General features: G+C 42.5%; 1 protein-coding gene across 1 annotated transcript in view; it reads left to right on the forward strand.

Moving 5' to 3' along the window:
• Window positions 811–24,447, forward strand: part of SORL1 (sortilin related receptor 1) — a 218,321-nt gene continuing 194,684 nt past the window's right edge. Inside the window, exon 1 of the mRNA XM_021063014.1 lies at window positions 811–860. The gene's annotated coding sequence lies outside the window, so the exon portion shown is untranslated. The remainder of the gene's footprint in view (window positions 861–24,447) is intronic.

Consider the following 24,447-nt stretch of genomic DNA (forward strand, 5'->3'; position numbering starts at 1 on the left):
CTAGAAATGGCCAGCAAGCCACAGACGGGCAGCAAAAGTAGAGAGAGATTTCACAGGTGACAGAAAATAAATAAATAAACATGTTCTCAGAAGGAGACTGTATAAGGCATATTTAGGAGATAAAGAATTCAATTGATTTTTCCCCCAATCTATGAATGTATAGATAGGAACGGTCTTTAAAAAAGTAAAACAATTTGATTACTTGAAAAATATTTGTGCACTTCAAAAGTTGCCTTTACTGTAAAGATTAAAAGGATGAGAAATAAGATCTCCCAGAAAATCTGGGCCATATGGTTCCTGCACACTGTGGTCGTACACGCAGATTCAGCCGTTGTGTTGGCTGCCTGCTGCCCAGACAGCGGGGTGAAGTCAGGACAGAGCCTCTGCTTCAGCATGAATGCTCTGCCTTCTCTCGCTAACACATTCGCTCCGCCACTTAAGAATGCACAGAGCATTTGCCAGATCGGGAATGCCTGGCTATGACAGCACCGTTTGCAAAGTAAAGAGTCTATTTATGAAGATAATGGCAATGCCCAGGCCAAGCCCACCGAGGGAGAACCTTGGCTCCTAATTAGCAAGAGCAGTGCATTTTAATGAGGGCACTCGGTAGGCAGCTGGGTCCTGCCTGGACTGCCAATGAATCTGGGGCAGAGGGAGGGCTGGCAGAGAGAACACGGAGCAGGTGAGGAGAGGAAAAAAAAAAAAAAAAAAACCCGCACAAAATGAAATGTGCTCATCTCTTGGAAACTTTAAGCCTTTGAATTATTTGATTTCCCCATTATCCTGGCTGTCATCCCACAGGTTGCTTCGCTGAAGGAGAATGGCTCTGAGAAGAAGCAGTGGATCTTGGGTGAGGCAAGGTAAGCAGATGCACCTGTTTTAGCAGCTCTGGCACTATTGCCTGAATGGGGAGCAGAGGCCTAAGGGAGTGGAGGCCCGGAAATGTGGGCATTTGATCTCCTTTCGAAAGCAGTTAAGCAATTGCGGAGAAACCTATGGAGAAATTGGAATCCTTTGCATTTTTCTGATGGGGCAAGAGACAGCAGCGAGGGCTCCGGCTCCTTCATAAACCCTATGGAGGTGATCCAACATCATTAAAGGTAATTTAAACCAGAACTTCAAAGTCTTACTGAATGCTAAAGGTATACTGCTGATAGAAGACAGGGAAAGCAGAACTTCTCAGCATCTGTGTAGTTCCTGAATTCTGTCTCAAGCAGGATGATGTCCCCACTGAGAGGGTGGATGACCATTCCCAGGTGGGGATAGATGCTCTAAGATGCATGAAAGAACTGTGGGAATATCCTAATGCTTTGATGGATTTCAAATCTTGAGTCCCTGCTACTGAAAGAATGAATGACTTAAACTCTAGCTTATCAAGGCCAATAAGAGAAGGACTGGAAGATGGAATTATTTTCAGAAATAGAAAAGATTACTAGAACTACAGGCCTATGAGTTGGACAATGAGCCCAAGCAAGATAAACAAGGGGCTTTTCAAAAGAATGTCTGTGGGCTCCAGTAAGAGAAAGCAGTGAATTTTAGGAATAGGCCTAAGATCACTACAAAAAAAAGCATGGTATAGTCTGCTAGTTATCCCCCCGTATCTATTCTTTCCTTTTTCCATAGTAACAGAAATTTTAGCAGAGCAAATGGATACTATATTAGTTTCCTGTTGCTGCCATAAAAAGTTATGACAAATTTAGTGCCCTAAATCAATATAAATTTCTTTTTCTTTTTAGGGCCGCACCCACGGCACATGGAAGTTCCCAGGCTAGGGTTCCAATCAGAGCTGCAGCTGCCGGCCTACACCACAGCCACAGCAATTCGGGATCTGAGCTGAATCTTCGACCTATAGCACTGCTCACAGCAGTGGGTCCTTAACCCACTGAGTAAGGCCAGGGATCGAACCCATGTCCTCATGGATACTAGTTGGGTTTGTTACCACTGAGCCATGACGGGAACTCCAAATGTATTATTTTATAGGTCTGGAGGCCAGAAGTTTATTTTTATTTTTTGGGCTGTGCCCATGGCACACAGAGTTTCCTAGGACAGGGATTGATCCTGTACCACAGTGACTTAAGTCACAGCAGTGACAACTCCAGATCCTTTAACTGCTAGGCCACCAGGAACCAGAAGTTTAAATGGGTCAGTAGGCTTGTGTTTCTTCTGGAGGCTCTAGGGGATGACGTTTCCATGCCTTTTCCAGCTTCTAGAGGCTGCTTGAATTCCTTGACCTGTCCCCATCTTTTACCTTCAAAGCCACCAGCTCAACATCTTTAGATTTCTCTCTCTCTCTTTCAGTGACCCCTGCTTCCATCCTCTACCATCTGCCTCTCCACCCTCACTCTTATAAGTAAGGATGACTTTTTTTTTCTTTTCTCTTTTTAGGACCACACCTGAGGCATATGGAGGTTCCCAGGCTAAGGGTCAAATTGGAGCTACAGCTGCCAGCCTATGCCATAGCCACAGCCACGGCAACGCCAGATCTGAGCCATGTCTGCGAACTACACCACAACTCACGGCAATGCCAGATCCTTAACCCACTGAGAGAGGCCAGAGATTGAACCTGCATCCTCATGGATGCTAGTCAGATTCAAGTTCCACTGACGAGCATGGGAACTCCAGGACACTTTTTATTATATTGGATTTACCTGGATAATCAGTGATAATCTCCCTACCTCATGATCCTTAACTTAATCATATCTGCAGAGTCCTTTTGCTACATAAAGTAGCATATGCACAGGGTCCATGGATTAGGACATGGTCATCTTGGCAGGGAAGGGACATTATTCAGCCTTCCTGAGCCACCCCAAACAAAAAGTAAATTTCCCAGCCTCACCTGCAGCCAGGTTTAGAATATGTTTACCAAGTTCTGACAATGGTTTACCAGCAAAAGTGAGGTATGTCTTTTCTGAGTCATGCCCCCAAACAAAGATGCATATTTTTTTGCTAAAATGTGAATGAGTGAGTGTTTTTTGACCACATAGATGAGGGCAGTCAGTGTGGTTCAGCAACAAGGGCCTAGGTCCCTGATAATTCCTTGGAGCAAAGCCCACATTCCAGCCTGGACTTTTACATGAGACAGAAGGAAGTCTGATTGCTTTGCTGTATACACTTTGCTGTATAGCAGAAATTGGCACACACTGAAAATTAATTCCACTTTAATTTTGTATATGTATATAACCACACACACACACAGAAATAAACTGTCTTATTTAAGCTCGGCAGATAGAATTATATCCAACTTGATATGTGATTCTAGAAGAATGGGGAGCTATAATCCACAGCGTTTTGGTAATTCAGCAACATTTATCAAGGGCTCCTATGATTTCAGTATACTCAGGATGGAGAAATGCAGATGAAACTCAACAGTCAGGTGGGTTTAGAACTACTTGAGTGACCATAAGGGTACAGATTAATGGGTCAGTATTAATCTTTACAGAGAGGTTCTAGTGTGTTGGCCTTGTTCCAGTCCATGCTTTGGACAGGACAGATCACAATTGAAATGCTTAATTTCCTTCCAAAGGTCTCACTTGAAGGGGGCTGAAGCTCTATGAGAATGTGTCAGGAATGGCAATAAAATGGTGGAGGGACTTGAATCCACATCATATCACAAAGAGTCGAAGAGGGGAGTTCCCATTGTGGCTCAGCAGAAAGGAATCCAAAGAATATCCATGAGGTTGTGGGTTGGATCCCTGGCCTCGATCAGTGGGTTAAGGATCCAGTGTTGCCATGAGCTGTGGTGTAGGCTGCAGGTGCAGCTGTAGTGTAGGCCAGCAGCTGCAGCTCTGATTCGACCCCTGGGCTGGAAACCTCCATTAAAAAAGGTTTTATATGCTTTCCTTAAAAAAAAAGGGAGGGGGGATTCCCGTCATGGCTCAGTGGTTGACGAATCCGACTAAAAACCATGAGGTTGCGGATTCGATCCCTGGCCTTGCTCAGCAGGTTAAGGATCCAGTGTAGCCACGAGCTGTGGTGTAGCTTGCAGACTCGGCTTGGATCTGGCGTTGCTGTGGCTGTGGCGTAGGCCGGCGGCTACAGTTCCGATTAGACCCCTAGCCTGGGAACCTCAACATGCAGCAGGTGCAGCCCTAGAAAAGGCAAAAAGACCAACAAAAAAAAAAAAAGGAAAGAAAGAAAGAGAAAAGAAAAGAAAGCGTTGAAGAAGCAGCAATGAAGATATGAGGGGTCTTTATAAAGCACAATGCCAAGGGACATGGGATAGAAAAAATGAGGACACACTCCTTATCCTCTCTTTTCACAGGGGCCAGGGGGCATTTATGTAAATGTGTACAAGGTACTCCACCACTTTGCTTGCTGGATGGACTGTTGAGAACTTATTTTACTGGGGTTCTTTCGTTTGTTTCTATTTTGTTGCTCGAGCAAAAAGTCCTTTTGTCCACACGTGGTAGATGATTCATCAGAAAGGGGTGGAAACACTGTTTTACGCTGGAAAGAAATTAGCTTGGGTTCCTAGGAGCTGAGTTCTCTCCACCTCTCTGTTTAGGCGAACAAGTTTTAGGGTGTTACTCCCCCTTGGACAAATTTTCTAGTTCACCATCAACCATCAAGCTCTTTAGAAGAACCATTAAGCCTTTTAATGGGTTTTTTTTTTTAAGTGAATTAGAAAAATAAGATCTTTTGAGATTGAGGCCAAAAAAGAAAATGGATGGAAAAATGAAGAGGAAATAGGGAAAGGAGCCCTGATTTGGGGGCATCTATTCTTGAGTTGGATCAGGTTGGACCCCAGCCCTAAAAGCACCAGGGGCAGCGGACCCAAGGTGAGGGGGTACTCAGTGAGAGTCCTATGGGTGTCCAGGAGCTGTGACCTCCAGAACCTCACCCTGGAAGCCCTTCATTGGGGCATGAGCAGGACTCTGGCCCTGTCTGTGCTTCACGTGCTTGCTTGCCAGCCCTCTACCCACAATTCTCGGGGCCCTCATGAATGCTAGGTGGGCATCGTAGTAATGGGTGGTGCTGGCCTAGGTCGTGTTAGTGCCCTCAGAGCTGGGGAGGCAAGGAGTGAGGGTCTCTGTTGGCCAGGTATTTACAACTTTGGGATAACATGGGTTCTCAGAAGCAAGGGCATTTGGTCCAGCTTTGACCTAGCCATAGCCCAGATAAGCTGAAATGTTGTTCGAGTTTCCCTCTATGGATAGGTTCTGGAGAAAGTTCTGGTTTCTTTTTCTTTCCTTGTCCAATACTTAGGAAAGTTCAGACCCATTTCCATTATACAAACCAACCGAATAGCAACTTCCTTTGCCCTCTAGCCCTTCCTGTGGCCTTTCTACCCTCTAGAACTCATTTGCATATCTTCCTTCCTGGGGTGTCCTCAGCCTTCTTCCTGCCTCCTGGGTATCATTTCCCCACCTACTCCATCAGTAAGGATGTGTGAAAAGATGGGGACCAGAAGATGCTGTCTACCAATACACTTAGGATAAATACCAATGAGTGACAATCAAAAAGTACTTCTTAGGCAGGCGTATGGACCACCTTTGGGTTCCCAGCTCATGGAGATGTTCGTTTGTTTAGTTGCTAGAACTCTGGGGATGGATGATAAATAGGACATGACCTCTTATTGGCAATGACAGCCCAGAAATCCTAACTGCATCTGCAAAGTCCTCAGAAGCAGGAGCTCACTGGAATTAGGAAAATGATCATTTCTTCAGGAAAAAAAAGTCAAGTGATCTTTTGATGACATTTTTTCCAGCCTACAAGTTTTATATTGAATCCTGCTGGTGTTCCGCAAACATAACTTTAATAGCTCCTGTTAATTGGATGCCTGCTGTGTTTCAGGAGCTTTCTACAAAACAAGTTAGGTGGATAGTGTCAGTCTCAAAGCAGGAGAGATGGCAGCTCAGAGCCTGGTAGGGATCTGTGTGGTCCTTTGGGGGTCAGGTGTGAAGCTGGGATCGGAAACCAGGTTTGTGTGGTTCTAAAACACGTGTTCTTGGAGTTCTCTCATGGTGCAGTGAGTTAAGGATCCAGTGTTGTCACTTCAGCGGCTCACATCACTGCTGTGGTGCAGGTTGGATCCCTGGCCCGGGAACCTCCACATGCCGTGGACACGGCCAAAAAAATATACCACGTGTTCTTTCCATGTTGCTTCCTCAGTCATGTGGTCAAACTGCAGAGAGACAGACATGGGAACGGGCATTACTTTCAGTTCTCCACAGTATCCAGTGCATGATCGTGTCATCATTTTTCCTCCCTTGTGCCTCTCCACACCGAAATGTCTGGGCAAAATTTGACATCAGGCAGTCGGCACCAGCCCATTGGGAGGCACACTGTAAAGAGCTACAAAGTCCCCAAGACACAGCTTACCTTCCTGTGTCTGGTGCTTTATGCAAAACCCCACACCCCCCACACAACCCACAGCAACCCTGCTTTGAATAAATGGGAGTTCATCTAGGGGACAATGGCCCATTGTTCTTCTGAAGAACTGCTGTCCTCCTCCCCAGGGGCTGGGAACACTCCGTCTTTGCTTGGGCACGTGGAGTATTTGTACAACCTGTGAAGGGCAGCAAAAGATGAAAGAATCCCAGATACCCCTGTGTTCTCTTCCTCAGAAGAAAGACTTGGGCTCCCTGTTCAATCCACTCTCTTGTGTACATGAGAGAAGCCAAGAAAATATTTGCTGAGTAATGAATATTGACCAGGCACCCAAGGCATGAGGAGCACACCAAAGGACAGGATCCAGGCTCTCTTATCACCTGAGCCAAAACCCAAAGCAAAGAAATAGGAGAGGTAGGTAGAAAACGGGATCATTGAAAGAATTGGCTACTTCAGCATCATTACAAGACTAATATAATTCTGACCTTTCTTGCTGCCTCAATCTGTATACCTGAAAGAGTCTAGATTGGATGATCCCTAAGGTTTCTGTTTTATAATGTAATATATCATTTGTGGGGGGAAAAAATGACTAATTTTCTCACGAAGAAAAAAAAAAAAGTTCCCCCTCAGCTAAAACAATTCAGGGTATTGGACCTGAACTGCTTCTCATTCAAATTTTCTGATTTTGGGGGGAAGGAAACTGGCAGAAATGATGATTTTAAAACCTAGAACAGAAAGTACATTATTTCACGAAATTAGAGCCTTACTCTGAGAGACACATAATAATGGAACGAGAGTACTGAATAAATTGCATTAACTTTGTCACTTCATAACAATAGGACACCAAGGGGTGATTAAATTTACCTTCTGACATAAGCGATAACTCCATACCAAATGCAGTGTGACATTGTGTAGAAAATGACATCTTCCCCCTTCCTGTTCTAGAATGTTCGGTAATGACACATAACAAGTAATTAATAGATTCCTAAATGGGGGCCTATTAAACAGCTCAAATTAAACTGAGTTTCTTTTTTTAAAAAAATAGTGTTTATTTTTAACAGTAAAAAATGCACATAGTAAAACAATAAAATTCAAAAGATATTGATTGAACGAACAGAGAAAAGTGTGTTGCCCCTGCCTGCCTGTCTCCTAACCCTAGCCCCACTCCTCAGATACATCTACTTTCCATTTTTTAAGCCATTTCTTCTGGCATGTATTTCTGTAATTGAAAAGTTTGCTTACACTATCATATTTTGGTCCAACAATTTTACTTTATAATTTTTTTTGTTTGTTTTTTTAGGCATATGGAGGTTCCCAGGCTAGGAGTTGAATCAGAATTTTAGCTGCTGGCCTACACCACAGCCACAGCCACGACAGATCTGAGCTATATCTGCAACCTATACCATAGCTCACAGCAATGCTGGATCTTTAAGCCACTGAGAGAGGCCAGGGATCATACCTGCATCCTCATGGATACCAGTCAGATTCGTTTCTGCTGAGCCACGATGAGAACTCTTTGGTTCGGCAATTTTAGGTAGTATCTATTCATCCTTGTATTTTAGGAGATGTGTTCATACTCTTACACTCCTCTTTTCATGTCTTTCTATGTTGTTAATCTCAATTATTGTTAAATTCATATTCAATACTTACATTCTTACGGCGGTATAAATAGCATTCATTACTGTTCTTTCTAGTAGTATACAGAGAATTAAGATTGGTATGCTATTGTTTCCTTTGTAATTTTTTCTAGAGTTAGTGATTATTTTGCTTTTTTTACATTGCTTAAATTTTAAAAATCTATGCTGAAAGTTATAGGTAATAGGTGATGAAAGTCTCGACATTCTGGAATCTTAGGCTAAAAGTAGGAAGATGAAAAGTAGTAGGGACAAATGCACATGTAATACATTTAAGTTTGTAAAATCATTTTCATAACTATATGAAGGAGGCTCAGGGTCTGATTGAAAGAGTGCTGTGTTCTTTCACGGATCTCAAACTCCACATGAGTCAATAATATAATGCCATTGTTAACATACACTCTTAGGCTATATTAATTGAAATACACTCTCCAGAACAAGAAAGATCGTAGTCCCCATCTATTCAGGTTACATAATGCAACCTATTCCAGTTCCACATTTTAAGAAAAGCAAAACTGGAGTTCCCGTCGTGGCGCAGTGGTTAATGAATCTGACTAGGAACCATGAGGTTGCGGGTTCGATCCCTGCCCTTGCTCAGTGGGTTAACGATCTGGCATTGCCATGAGCTGTGGTGTAGCTTGCAGACTCGGCTTGGATTTGGCGTTGCTGTGGCTCTGGCGTAGGCCGGTGGCTACGGCTCCGATTAGACCCCCCTAGCCTGGGAACCTCCATATGCCGCGGAAGCGGCCCAAGAAATGGCAAAAAGACCGAAAAAAAAAAAAAAAAAAAAAGGAAAGCAAAACTCCCAAGAGAGTACACAGAGTACATTGCCCAAGATCATGAGAATCTGGAAAACATGTCTTATGAGAGAAATGGTTGAAGGAAGTTGAGATGTTTAGCCTGGAAATGTCTTAGGGCAAAGTTACAATTGTCTTCACATATTTGATGGGCTATTGTATGGGAAACGAGATAGATTTATGCTGCCAGGGGCAGACGTAGGACCAAGGGGTGAAGGTCAAGGAGGCAGGCTCAGTTGAGTGATCACAGAACTTTTTCACAACTGGGTCTATTAACAGATGTGGGGGACGCTGCCTTTTTCCCTGGGGCATCGATTTTCCTATTGTTTGTTTTTGTTTTTGTTTTTGTTTTTGTTTTTGTAATAGCCCTGTCTGCTGGGCACTTAGCTGGCCAATGGAAGACGACCTTTTCTACTCCTCCTTGGTGTGGCTGTGATATTAGGTTCAGGCCCGTGACATGTAACAGAAATGATGCATACTACCATTTGCTTGTGCGCTTAATGGGAAAGAAGCATTCCCTCTTTCTCCAATCTTCCCCACCCCCCACCGGCCACCCCCGTGGTCTGGAATGTGGTCATAAGAAACCTTTGATCCTATGGACAAACCAAGAAATTATAGAGCAACAAGATGGAAGGAGCTTGAGTTCCCAGGACCAATATCCAACACCCCTCTCTCAGCCTTGAACTGCTTGAACTGTTCGCTAAGAGAGAAACTTTCTATCCAGTTAAAACTTCTACCTGGTTAAGGCTGGTTAACTACTACTTCGTAATAGTAGTTGTAATCTATATATTACATAATGGAGATGCCTTCCAAACAGAGGTCTTCAGGAGGTCATCACTGAGTCCTCCCTCCTCTTGTCCCACTTTTTTTTTTTATTCCAACACCAAGAAATTAAGTAATTTCTGACACTCCCTACCTGAAGGTAAGATCAGATCCCACAGGTTAGGAGCTCCGTCCTACAAGAATGTTCCCCTACCCTGTTTAGGGGCCAGTCACAAGTCCAGGTTGTTACCTGTGCTTCTGACCCATGGGCTAGAGATTGGAGATTCCCACAACCCCCGCCTTGGGTTCAATGAATTTGCTAGAGTGGCTTACAGAACTCAGAGAAACATTTATTTACAGTTACCAGTTTATTATAAAAGACAGCATAAAGGGCACAGATGAAAAGTCAGATGGAAGAGAAGCATAGGGCAAGGGATGGGGAAAGGGGTGTGCGGTTTCTGTGCTCTCTTCCACCCTTCCAGCACTTCCATGTGATCCTCAACCTAGAAGCCTGTCCTTTTGGGGGTTTGTGGAGGCTTCATTATAGAAGAATGATTGATTAAATCATTGGCCACAGCTGATGAAATTCAAACTCAAGGGAGTTCCCATCGTGGCGCAGTGGTTAACGAATCCAACTAGGAACCATGAGGTTGCGGGTTTGGTCCCTGCCCTTGCTCAGTGGGTTAACGATCTGGCGTTGCCGTGAGCTGTGGTGTAGGTTGCAGACGTGGCTCGGATCCCGAGTTGCTGTGGCTCTGGCGTAGGCCGGTGGCTACAGCTCTGATTCAACCCCTAGCCTGGGAACCTCCATATGCCGCGGGAGTGGCCCAAGAAATAGCAAAAAGACAAAAAAAAAAAAAAAAATTCAAACTCAGGGAGGACTGAAAGGGGCTTGTTTGAATAACAGTACATTCCTATGACCCTTCTAGCCCTGGAACTATTTCAGGAACCAAGGACAAAAAACTCCAAATATTATAGCAAAAGGTGTTCCCATTCCTCCTCTGGCTTAGGAAGTTCCAAGGGTTTGGGGAGCTATGTGTTAGAAATAGGGGTGAAGACCAAATAGACATTTCTTACTATAAATCACAATATCACATTCTTTGTGCTACCAGCCCAACCGGACAATCTTATACATACTGTTTTATACAATTGCTTCTGAAATCAGTTAAGAGATGAAAGAACACAAAGGCATTTACATTGTCTTTTTTAATTATGTAATTATCTTTACTGGTGCTCTTTGTTTTTAATGTGCAGATTCGAATTACTTCTTGGGGTCATTGCTTTTATCCTGAAGAAATTCCATTATTATTTCTTGGGTTCAGAGAGTAAAGGAACCTGGGAGAAAAATGATCTCCTTCAATAATGAACAGCAAAGAAAAAATAAGAGATAATCGACAGGCAAATGACTAGCCAACTACTCCATCGTTGCTTTACTAGAAACTTGAATAGGCTTGCTTTACTGATTCATAGAATTTCAACTATTTGCTGGATTTGGGTCTTCGTGTTTTTAAGTGTATTCTAATGTAATGGCTAAGAACTTCGGTTTTTAACCAAATAGAAATGAATTCAGGCCTAGAATATGCCACCTACAAAGTCTGTGACCTCAGAAAAGTTACTTAACCTTCGTAAGTCTCATTTACCCATCTATGAAATGTAGTATATGTCACAGCTGTGGCTTGGATTCAGTCCCCTGGCCTGGGAACTTCCATATGCCACAGGTGCAGCCATAAAAAAGAAAAAGAGAAAGAGACTCAGATGTTGGGAGTAGCAGATGAAGACTTTAAAAGAGTTATAAATATGTTAGAAAATTTAAATGAAAAAATGGATATAATGAGTATGATAGTCTGAAAAATAGCTTCTTCCAAAGATTTGTACATCCTAATCCTGAAACCTGTGAATACTACCAGATACGACAAAGTTTTTGTGGATGTGACTAAGAATCTTGAAATGGGGAGTTCCCATGATGGCGCAGCGGAAACAAATCTGACTAGGAACCATGAGCTTGTGGGTTTGATCCTTGGCCTTGCTCAGTGGGTTAAAGATCTGGCGTTGCCATGAGCTGTGTTACAGGTTGAAGGTGCGGTTCAGATTTGGCCGTTGCTATAGCTGTGGTGTAGGCTGGCAGCTGTAATTCTGGTTAGATCCGTAGCCTGGGAAGCTCTGTATGCCACAGGCAGGTGTGCTGCCCTAAAAAGAACAAAGAAAAACAACAACAAATCTTGAAATGGTAGATTATCCTAGGTTATCTGGGTGGGTCTCAAATGCAAATCACATGTATCTTTTTTTTTTTTTTTTTTTTTTGGTCTTACATATACACACACATAAGAGAAGACAGAGCAGAGAAGGATTTGAAGGTGCAGGCCCTAGAGATTGAAGTGATATGGCCACAAGCCAAGAAATTCTGGCAGCCACCAGAAGCTGAAAGAGGCATGAAACCGATACTCCTCTAGAGTCTTAGAAAGGGTGTGACCCTATTGACACCTCGATTTGAGTTCAGTAATACTGATCTCAGACCTCTGGCCTCCTGAACAGTGAAAGAAAACTTTTCTGTTGCTTTTAGCCACCCGGTGTGTTGTAATTTATAACAGCAGCTGCAGGAAACTAATACAATGAGGGACTACAGAGGGAGCTCAACAGAGAAATGAGAACTATTCTTTAAAAGCACATGAAAATAATAGTGAAATAACAATGAAAAGTAGTCACACTGGATTTTATTTATTTACATACAGATTACTGGGACATCTAAGGTAGAAAAAAAGATCTGTGGTCTAACGAGGGGGCAATAAAAATTAAGCAAATTGGATGACAAAGAGAAAAAAGGTTCATTGGTGTCATATTTTAGATTCCACATATAAATGATATCATCTAGTATTTATCTTTCTTTTGCTGACTTAGTATGAGAATCTCTAGTAAACCATAATGGAAAAGAATGTATACGTATGTATAACTGAACTGTATATTTTGCTACACAGCAGAAATTAACTCAACATTGTAAATCAACTATACTTCATTTAAAAGAGAGAAAAAAGAGTGAAAATAAAATGAACAGAGCCTTGGTGTTTCATTATGAGACAATACCAAGTGGTCTAAAATTTAAGCAAGAAATAATACCCATTTTGCACATACATTTTTAGAAAAAAGAGAGAACCCTTACCAACTCATTCTATGAGGTCAGAACTTGATATCAAAATAAGACAAGGATGTTACAATGAGAGGAAACTACAGATAAGTAACCTTCACAGACATAAAACAACAGTTAGCAAAATGTTAGCACACTGAGTCCAGCAGTCTAGCATAGTGCATCATGTTCAAGTAGGTTGTCGGTAGGAAGGTAAAATTAGTTCAGTAACAAAAATCAATCAATGTAGTTCACTACATTGAAAGACTAAACGAGAAAAATCATAAGATTACCTCGATGGATGCAGCAAAAAAATTTGACAGAATCTGACTAAACTCTCAGAGAACAAGGAAAAGAATGACTCTTCCTCCGTGTGACAAAGAACATCTACAAAAACCCACACTAACATCATACTTAATAGTAAAGGGCTGAAGACTTTCCCTTAAGACTGGAACCAAGGCAAGCATGTCTCTTCTAACAATTCTCTTAGTATTAGCCAGTGAAAATACACAGAAAAGAAGTAAGACTCACATATTATAAAGGAAGATATAAAAATACTTTATTCATAGACAACATGTTAATATACTTGGAAAATTATTCTGAAAATCCATCCCCAAGCCCAAACTTAATAGCAATAAATGAATTTAGCAAGATCACAGGATACAATTTCAACATTAAAAAAAAGCTATATTTTTATACAACAGCAGTAAACAATTGGAAATATTTTTAAGTGGTATTTATATTATTATTAAGAAAAATCCCTGGGGATGGACTTAATGAATGATGATTGAAAACTAATGAGAAATTGGAGTGTCCATCGTGGCTCAGTGGAAACGAATTTGACTAGCACCCATGAGGACGAAGGTTCGATCCCTGGCCTCATTCAGTGGTGGGTCTGCCATTGCCATGAGCTGTAGTGTAGGTCACAGACATAGCTTGGATCTGGGGTTGCTATGACTGTGGCGTAGGCCAGCAGCTGTAGCTCCGATTCAACCTCTAGCCTGGGAACTTCCATATGCCGCAGGTGCGGCCCTAAAAAGACAGGGAAAAAAAAAAAACAAAAAAACAAACAAAAAAACCCAAAAACCTAATGAGAAATTGAGAAAGACCTAAATAAGTAGAGAGAGGTACCATGATCATTGATAATTCACCATACTGGGGAAACTATTGGGAAATGGCATTGCTGTATATTGTTTGCGGTTATTTTTTCTAAATACAGACTGTTTAAACAATTATATAATAAGATCATAATTGTTAACCCTTATTAGTGCCAGGTATGACTGACAAATTAAATTCCTAAAAGGGCAGCTCCGATCTTGGCACTTGCTCAAAAATTCCTTCTTGTTCATAGAATCAATGGCAGACACCTCTGGTATTCTCAGACCCTGCCCTATCGGTTCCAAAGTCCTTTTCTATAGTCACCCCCACATACATCCTACATTCCAGAAACACTGGATTCTTGGCCATTTAGAAATCTAAGATTTTTTATTTTTTAATTTTCCGCACCTTACAGGTGCATTTCCTCATGCCATGAAGGAAACGGCACTTATACACAGGTACACTGGTGGTCTGTGTTTCCGTCTAATGTAGCTTCCCTAAATTTACAGCCAGATTGACATTCTATGTAATGTGCTCTGCAAGTAAAGCCAGTTAATGATAACCATGAGCAGACTCAGGATTCAAAATTTTCAAAGCCTTTCTTCTTTTACCAACACTTCTGATTTTATAAATTCCTCCCCAAATCACCTGTTAAACTTAAATATAATAGGGCTTCCTAGGGATCCAAAACTTTTTATAAGGCTTTGAAGCATCTCTGTGCAGGATCAATGACTCGGGCTACTCCAAAGCCCCACAGCCAACAGTTTGGAAAGGTCATCAAGTGATCAATTTAAATTCCAGGTTAAGAATTTGACCTTTATGTGTGGTTCATGATATTGTCTTTCTCTAGATAACTCTTCAGCTCCCTGCATCAGCCATCCTTATCTGTGGACGTGTTTACAATATTTTAGCACACTGAGGGACACGAAGTTCGGAAGGTGTAGTAAGTAGTTGCTGAATGAATAAGAGAAGAAAAATGGTTCATTGACACCAGTCCCAGAGGAAAGAATAAATGGATGTGCTTAATTCCAAGAAAGACAAACGGGGATAAAATGTATAAACAATGAAGGCAAATCCACTTAATTGGCAGGCATCTTTGGAAACAGACTCTCATAACGAGCCAAACCTACAATCTTTCCAACTTTAGAGAATTCAGAAAAATTTAGGAATTTTTTCTTCTATTGTTTACTTATAGAATTAACAAATTTTTTAGTATATGGATGATCAATGAAGCTTTCAAATGATTTTTTTTTCTTTTTTGGGGGGAACTACACCCATGGCATATGGAAGTTTCTGTGCCAAGGGTCAAATTAGAGATGCAGCTGCCAGTCTATGCCAAAGCCACGGCCATGTCGGATCCGAGGCATATCTTCAACCTACATGGCAGTTGTGGCAACACCAGATCCTTTACCCACTGAGTGAGTCCAGGGATGGAACCCGCATCCTCATGGATACTAGTTGGATTCTTAACTTGATGAGCCACGAGAGTGCCTCAATTTATTAATTGATTTATTAATTGAAATATTCCGTATTAAAGCCAAAGGAGAGTTGTGACATGATCTAGACAAGAAGCCGCAAATAAAATTGGCCCAATTGATACAGATGAGTATCTACACCCAGGGCTGGCTTCATGGGCATATGATCTGTGTGATTGCACCGGCCACACCCAGAAGGACCCTGAGCTTTGTTTAATATTCTACTTTTGCTGTCTTGAAATTGTGATTGATTTTAAACAAGGGGCTCTGAATTTTCTTTCTTTCTGTTTTTTTTTTTTTTGTATTGTTTTTTTTAGGGCCATACCCCCGGCATTTGGAGGTTCCCAGGCTAGGGGTCTAATCGGAGCTGTTGCTGCTGGCCTACACGAGAGCCACAGCAACGCCAGATCCGAGACTCATCTGCGATCTACACTACAGCTCACGGCCACACTGGATCCTTAACCCACTGAGCAAGGCCAGGGATTGAACCCGCAACCTCATGGTTCCTAGTCAGATTCGTTTCCGCTGCACCACTGTGGGAACTCCAGGAAGTAGTTTCTCTTTATAAAGAATAGCAATCAGACCCTCTGCAAATTCCAACGAGAGGACTGATGCCTCTAGAGAAAGACAAGCAACAACTCTACTTCATTCTCTATGTAACAGCTTTTCAGATCACTGCAGGTAGCTTGACTTCCGCCACTCTTTCCCCAGAGGCTGTTCTTTGGTTTGTTTTTTGAGTTGAACACTCAATTGTCTGCAATGTTCCATGGGGATGTGGTCTCTAAACAACTTCTTATATTCATCTCTTCTCTCTTGTACTCTTAGAGCTTTTAAAGGATCCTTGGGGTATAAAAAAAAAAAATAGGATGAAGCAAAAGTATGATGGTATGTGTTTTGTTTTGTTTTAAATTGCTGACTACAAGGCCAGTGGTAAAGTTATACAACCCAAAAGACTGTGGCCAAGACTAGAGGAAAGAAGTGGGTATCTAAGTCAAAGCTTTTGGGTACAAGTGACGGTATGCATCTGCGACTCGCTGAAGCAAATATGGGAATGTCTTGATCAGAGATCAAAGAGCCCTCTTCCCCTTCAGCTCAGTTGGAATAGTTCCAGGAAAGGGCTGTATTGGTTAAACTGGGTCATTGTTTATCCCTGGGTCAGCGAGTCAGAGTTGGGTAAGAAGAGGAAAGGTCTACTTAGATCCCTTGGCTAGAGGAGCAAAGTGAGTGGCAAGCACTCTTCAGAAGGGAGGTACTGGGCAAACAAAAATAGATCTACCGTGGGTGGGCCAAATAGAGAAAGACATTAAGGGTTAACCGTTAAAGGAAGAGGAGAGACAGTTACAGTATTATAGAGTTGGAGTTCCCCCGTGGCACAGCTGGTTAAGGATCTGGTGTTGTCACTACTGCAGCTCAGGGTTGCTCCTGTAATGTGGGTTTGATCCCTGGCTTGGGAAATTTTGCATGCTGCAGATGTGGCCAAAAAGAAAAAAAAAGAAAGACAGAGTTAATAAAACAGAAGAAGTGATGAAAAAATTTTAATTAGCTAATAAGTAACATATATAGCTATTCAAGTTTTATTGAGATATATTTGACATACAGCACTGTGTAATTTTAAATGTATAGTATAATGATATAATTTACATACATCATGAAATGATTATCACAATAGATTTAGTGAACATCTATCATCTTCAATAGATACAAAAGAAATAGTAAAAAAAAATCTTTTTTTTTTGTGATGAGAACTCAGGATTTATTCTTTCTCTCTCTCTCTCTCTTTTTTTTTTTTTGTGATGCCCACTGCATGTGACGTTCTGGGTCTGGGAATCAAACTTGCACCACAGCAGTGACCAGAAACACAGCAGTGACAACACTGGGTCCTTAACCTGCTGAGCCACCAGGGAACTCTGGGATTACTCTCTTAACAAGCTTCATATATAACATGCAGCAGTGTTAATTATATTTACCTTTTACATTATGTCCCTAGTACTTACTTATAACCAGGAGTTTGTGCATTTTGATAACCTTCATTGAATTCCTCCTCCCTCTACTCCCCACTTTTGATAACCACCAATCTGATCTCTTTTTCTATGAGTTTGTTTTTGAAGTGTACTTGACTTCCAACACTATGATAGTTCCATAGTGATTTGATATTCCTATACATTTCAAAAATGATCACCACAATATGTCTAATTACCTCTGTCACCATACAAAAATCTTAGGTTATTGACTCTATTCCCCACACTATACATTTTATACCTGTCACTCATTTATTTTTACACCTGGAAGTTTGTACCTCTTAATCTTCCTTACATATGTAGGGCTTTTTTTGAAGAGAGGTGAAGAATAATGAGCAAAGAATAAAATGTTGAGTGTATTCAATTTTTAATTGATAGCCGCTAAAATGAAATTTGGTGGCAAAAAAATTATACTTATTTTAAAACATTTTATGGTAAGTTCTAAAATCTGAAGTTAGGACATGAGTTAATACATGTGGAGGTGCTTTGAAAATTAAAACAGAGACAATGAAGTTCCCATTGTGACGCAGTGAGTTAAGAATCTGACTGCAGAGGCTCAGGTCGCTGTGAAGGCACAGGTTTGATCCCCAGCCTGGCTCAGTGGGTTAAAGGATTCGGCATTGCCACAGCTTTGACCGGGCTTCAATCTTTGGCCCAGGAACTTCCATGTGCCACAAGTGTGGCCATTAATAATAATAATAATAATAATAATAATAATAATAATAATAAACAGAAACAACTTATGACCACATGAAGGTGGAAAAGAATGGACTGTTAAGGTGGCAGGACCTGGTGGCAAGAGCCTGATCTTCCTTGCCCTTGGCAGCACTGAGGCAACAGATCACATGCTGTGGGCAGACACTCACACTGCATTTCCAATACGCTGTTTTCTTGAACTCATTTGTCCAATAAAGATGGGTTTTCATTGAGTGCCACTCCCGAGCCCACAGACCGCAGACATACGTGCATTAGTGGGTCCCCAGAGTCAACCAGGCATCTAAAATGTCGATAAGCACAGCCCCAGAGCGGTGCTAATTTCCACCGAGTGGTTGGAGTCTGTTGAGTTAACAACCCAAACCTGACCACACAGGCCTGGAACAGTGTACCAGGGAGCATGTAAGGGGGAGTTAGCCAGGACTGGATCAAGGCCAGTCAACCTTCTAAGAAAATGTGCCAGCAAGGGGCAGGGGAGACCCTTGCCAAGAGAAAGTTTGCCTCCTGTGACTGTTTCTCATGGAAACATAAAGCACTGGCCAACCAAATGCTCCCAACTGCCCGACGCAAATGCCTCCTGCCTCTCCAAGCCTACAGAGCAGTGCTCTGGCTGGGGTCTCTCGAGATGAAGGAAGATCAGTATGGCTGCCTAGTAGAGAAATGAGGCCTGGGGCTCTTTGGATGGCTTGTGCTGTTCTCTCAGGGGGCTTTGGCTGTTTACACCAAATGAGGGGAAAAAACCATCAAGCACTGAAAAAAATTTTTTTTTCTTTTTAAAGCTGCACCCGCAGCATATGGAAATTCCCAAGCTAAGCGTCAAATTGGAGCTACAGCTGCAGGCTTAGGCCACAGCCACAGCAATGCCAGATCCAAACTGTGACTATGACCTTCCCTGCAGTTCACGGCAACTCCAGATCCTTAACCCACTGAGCGGGACCGGGGATGGAGCCCACATCTTCATGGATAACTAGCTGTGCCACAACAGGAACTCCACATTAAAACTTTTGATATTTTACTTTCCAAGGGGAATCCTGTGCTCGTTTTAAAATCAATCAGCAAATACTCTCTGCAAGGTATAGTGCTAAACTGTTATAGACTTGCAGAAGTGGTGTAAATAAACTGTACCTACGAGATTAGCTTTTATAATCCCTAGGTTTGTATATCAAGGCAATATCGTCTTCTTTGGTAATCACTTTTTAGTCCAACTGTGTAATATGTAGAAAGTATTTTTGGGGAGTTCCCACTGTGGCACGGCTGGTTAGGAACCCGACTAGTATCCACGAGGATACAGGTTCGATCCCTGGCCCTGCTTGGTGGGTTAAGGATCCCATGTTGCCGTGAGCTGTGGTGTAGGGCACAGACGTGGCTTGGGTCCAGTGTTGCTGAGGCTGTGGTGTAGGCCAGCTGCTGTAGCTCCAATTCAACCCCTAGCCGTGGGAACTTCCATGTGCCACAGGTACAGCCCTGAAAAGAAAAAAAGTTAAGTATTTTCAGCTTTTCTTTGTGTATCACCTTAAGAGTCTGTGATGAATTCTTTTGAATAATATCAGTGTTGCAAAGCTGATGAGAATACAGTCAAGAAAAGATGGAGAAATACATTTTCTGATAAAAAGGGAATGAGGTCCACCTAAAGACATATGTGAATGCTCAGAGCAGCTCTACTCATAACAGACAAAAACTGGAAACCCAAATATCCATCAACTGATAAGTGGATAAACAAATGTGGCAGATGCGTGCAATGGAATATTATTTAGCCATAAAAAAGGAAAACTTTCAGTACAAGCTACAACCTGGATGAACCTAAAAACAAAAAACACTAAGAGAAATAAGCCAGTAGCAAAAGCTCATATATAATTCTATTTATATGAAGTATCTAGGAATATCCAATCTGTAGAGACAGAAAGTAGATTAGTTCTGGAGTTCCCACTGTGGCACAGAGTTAATGATCTGGTTTGTCTCTGTGGAGGTGCCCATTTGATTCCCTGCCTGGGAACTTCCGTATGCTGCAGCAGAAAAAGAAAAAAAGCAGAAAGTAGATTAATTTTTGCCAGGGCTATAAATGGGAACAGGTAATGGAGATGTTTTAAATTAGATTGTGGTGGAGTTCCCATCATGGCTCAGCAGCTTAGGAAACGGACTAGCATCCATGAGGATTAGGGTTTGATCCCTGGCCCTGCCAGTGGGTTAGGAATCTGGTGTTGCCATGAGCTGTGGTATAGGTCACAGACATAACTCGGATCTGGCATGGCTGTGGCTGTGGTGTAGGCCAGCAGCTGCAGCCCTGATTTGACTCCTAGCCTGGGAACCTCCATATGCCACGGGTGCAGCCCTAAATAAATTAAAAAATTAAATTAAATCAGGTTGTGGTAATTGTTGCACAACTCTGTAACTCTGCTAAAAATCATTGAAAGATACACTTAAAGTGGGTGAGTTTTATGACATGTAAATCACACCTCCATAATTCTTTAAAAAAAAATGAAATGGAATGAGTATGAAATATCCAAACTGATTTTGGAGGTGACTTGTGAACAGTTCTAAAGCAAATGTGGCCAATGAAGACAGCTAGAAAATTCCACCCTCCCAAAGTCCCCAAACCAGCTGAGCCAATAACAGTACTTAGAAAATGAGTGTATATCACCCCCCAGAGTGACTGACAGCTAATTCTTGTTTGCATACAGTCTGATGGGCACCACACCTGCAGGGCTCTGATACTGAACTACTGCCTTTCCCCAAGCCTGCAGTCTGCTGGAGACTCTGTGTATACACATGTGTACTCTCTCTACACAGATGTGCAAGGGCATCTATCAGTAACGCAAAACAAGTTAGTTAATATCAAACCAGTCAAGGCACTTTTTCTCTTTTAAATTGTGAGTTGATAGCAGCGTAAGAAACAGTGAGGCTTTCTTTATGATGGCCAGTTTGCAAGACCCCTTCATAAGGAAAAAGAAGGAGCAGACATGGGAAAGAGAGAAATCGCCAAAGGAGGGACACCCCGTTCTTCTCCCTCCCTCCCTCCGATGTTGCTGGAGTAATGGGAACCTTCTACTCAAGTCCTTTTGCCCCAAGTCCAAGAGAAATAGCGCCGTGATGGATACTGCATTGTCAGGGTCACAGATACATAGAAATAACTCCCAGCTACGGCTCAAATGAATGACTGCATTTTCCATTTCAGCTGACATGGGGTTGAAATCCTGGCATAGTCCCCATTTCCCTGTAGAGCCAAAGTTGGCAGCCTGAGGTTTTTCTTTAGTGGAGACACAAAGACGTCTCCCCCCTACCTCTGTTTCTGGTCTTGAAACGTTTTCGCTGAAGCCCAGACTGATTTTCCTATGACACCTTAAAGAATAAACCCACACCAAGGGACAGACATGCAACTCTGTGCCAGGCTGTGGTCGTGGGATTAGGAATTTACAGGTTCAGTTTTATATGAATTTGGAAACTTTAGCATAGCAGGGAATTGGGCTTGTTAATTACTGAGGTAAATGCTAGTTGACCTGTAAAACACAGGATTAAGTTGTTAAGATTTGCTCCAACGGGAGCTCCAAATTCTCCAGTTTCCCATCAGGGAAAGATGGAGAATTTCAGTTCTCCTGAGAGTGGGGAGAAAAATGCAGATTTGTGCTGCAAAACCAGATGGATTTTTCCACAGCGCTGAGAGGCTTCTTAAGGGATCCCAGGAGAATAAGATGAGGGTGCTCAATAAATGCACATCGTGGCGAATGGAGTTAACACATTCTAGCCAGTTAAAACCTAGTATCAAATCAAAACACCAAGTTACAGAGTGGTGCAACAATTACCACAAACACTACTGGAGTTCCCATGTGGCTAAGCAGATTAAGGACACAGTGTTGTCACTGTAGTGGCCCAGGTCACTGAGGTGGCATGGGCTTGATCCCTGGCCCAGGAACTTCCCCAACCCAGGCACGGCCCAAACCAACCCAAAACAAAGAACACCCAAGCTACCAGTCACTCAAGAGGGAAATCCAGATTAAAAGCACTAAAAGCAGAAAATGAGCAGTGGGAGGAGCAAGCTCATTTTAAGCTTTTTTTGTGGAACGCTTAGAAGCTTTCAGTGAATGGTGTCCCCGTTATTGGGATTGGTGTCTGAGCACCAGGAAAATCTAGTGTATCTCAGTAGGTCTGGCAGGAGGGGAGGCTCAGCACTTAGCTTCTAAAACTTTAGCTAGGGCGCTGTTGTTCATGAATCATTGTAACCCGTGAACATATTTCACCGTATTGTGTTAAACTGTTTTGTGTTTGTGTCAGCTTGGGAATATAAATATTCAGAGGACACGGATCAGATCCACTTGAACTCAACTGCCAGTGTTTAGCATAGATTCTACAAAACGGCTTAAACAGTACGATTGGATTTTGCTGACTTAGAAAATGTCGGCAAGCTCAACTAAAGAGATAGAAAAACACAACGTCTCACCCCCATAAAATAAATTAGTGCTAGCCAAGAGTGCCTCCCGGATTTGTCATATAAATTAGCAATAAAAAAAAAATATCTCCAGACAAACTAAGCCATCGAATCAAATCCCCATGTCGGTCACCTCTTTTCTAATTATCACAGAAGTGTGACTTAGCTGGAGGAACTGTAGTTCAAGAGGGAGCATTTAAGCGGGAACATTAACCAGGAAAAATTCTCAGAGGCTCTACGTGGGGTGGAAATGTATTTCTAGGACTGAACAGTGGCCTGGAGATATTCTAGATTTTTGTGGAGGACTCTAGGGGAGCAAGGAGAGTTGAAGCAGTGCCCAAAGGCAAATAAGAGAGAGCCATATTTTAGGCACAGCCAAGAGGAAATTCAGTAAGAAACAAAGGGGGGGAGTTCCCATTGTGGCTCAGCAGGTTAAGAACCTGACATAGTATCTGTGAGGATGTGGGTTTTATCCCTGGCCTTGCTCGGTGGGTTAAGGGTCCAGCATTGCCACGAGCTGAAATGCAGATCATAGATAGGGCTTGGACCCGGTGCTGCCGTGGCTGGGGTGTAGACCTGCAGCTGCAGCTCCCATTCAACCCAGAACTTCTGTGTGACTGTAAAAAGAAACAAAGGGAAGGAAGAGATCTTTGACTCAGAGGAGAGGGAGAAGAAGGAAAGAAATTGTAAGGCGACTGGGTGAAGACAGAAAGAGGTTAATGCCATTGAAAGATTTTTTTTTTTTTTTTTTTGGCTGCACCTGCAGCATGAGAAAGTTCCAGAGCCAAGGAACGAACTTGAGCCACAGCAGTGACAACACCAAACCCATAACCCCTAGGCAACCAGAGAACTTGTGAAAGATGTTTTATGACTTAACAATTCCTGAGAGTGGCGGGGGATGGGGGGGAGGGCACTCGTGCCACACAGGGCCACATGGAAAAGCACCAGGGTTGGTGAGAAGGAAGAAGCAGGACTTAGGGGTAAACACAGGCCATAGCCTTTACTGTGGTTTCTGTGAGAAAGACAAAGTTGGAGAAGGTAAACCGTTGAGGATAGGCTAGTTTGACTAATCGCTGTAAGCTTTGGGGCAGAGGAACTGCCCCTGCTTTTCTGGTACCTGGCCTTGGGTTGATTTATGGCAGGGGAAATATTGGTTTGATGTGTGAGAGTTAGATAAAGGAGGCAGTTGGGAGTATGGCCTCAAGATTGGTTGGTTGGTTCATAACGTGATTTTTGTGCAGTCACTTAAGCTGGATCACAGGGGAGAAGAAAACTACTTGGGCTTTTAGGTTGACCCTGTGAATAGGTGCAAAAAGACAAACAGAGGCATTTCTACTGTGGTGCAACAGGATTGGTGTCTCTGCATCACCAGGACACAGGTTCCATCCCCAGCCAGGTACAGTGGGTTAAAAGATCCAGCATTGCTTGCAGCTTCCGTGTAGGTCGCATCTGTAGCTCAGATCTGATCTCTGGCCCAGGCACTCCATATGCCACAGGATAGCTCCCCCCAAAAGACAATCAGAATCTAGGAAAACACAGACTATGAAAGTCTTATCCATCTGTATGTATTCATAGTGCCTAGTTCACTGCTGTACAGGTAGCAGAAGATCGATAAATATTGATTGGTTGGTTGGCTGGAGGAATGGATGGATGGATGAGATTTCTGGTATTTTGAAAAATTTTGAAAGATGTCTCATTCCTACTTTCCCTAAATCATGTCTCTCCTGTAGCAGAATTTGCAAGCCACAGGGATTATATCCCAAGGTGTTCAGTGATGAAACAGCCTGGGTCAGAGAAATGCTGATGCGTCTTTGGTTTAGGTAATTTTTCTTAGAAGGTGCCTCTATACTCATTGTAATTCTTGATCTATTTTTTTATGCTTCACTACAAAATGGCCAGACATAAAAAACCTTTCCTCATTTCATAAGAACAAGGACTGCAAGGGGGAATCTTTACTGTGTCCTCGGGAAAGGTAGCAATGCTGCAGTGGCTCCACATGTGACTCGCAGTCAAGTCCAAATTTCTTAAAGTGGCCATGGAAACACCTGGCCCCCACCACGTCTCCCACCTCTTCTCTCACT

The sequence above is a fragment of the Sus scrofa genome, chromosome 9 (assembly GCF_000003025.6).
Source record: "Sus scrofa isolate TJ Tabasco breed Duroc chromosome 9, Sscrofa11.1, whole genome shotgun sequence".
NCBI classification, from domain to species: Eukaryota; Metazoa; Chordata; class Mammalia; order Artiodactyla; family Suidae; genus Sus; species Sus scrofa.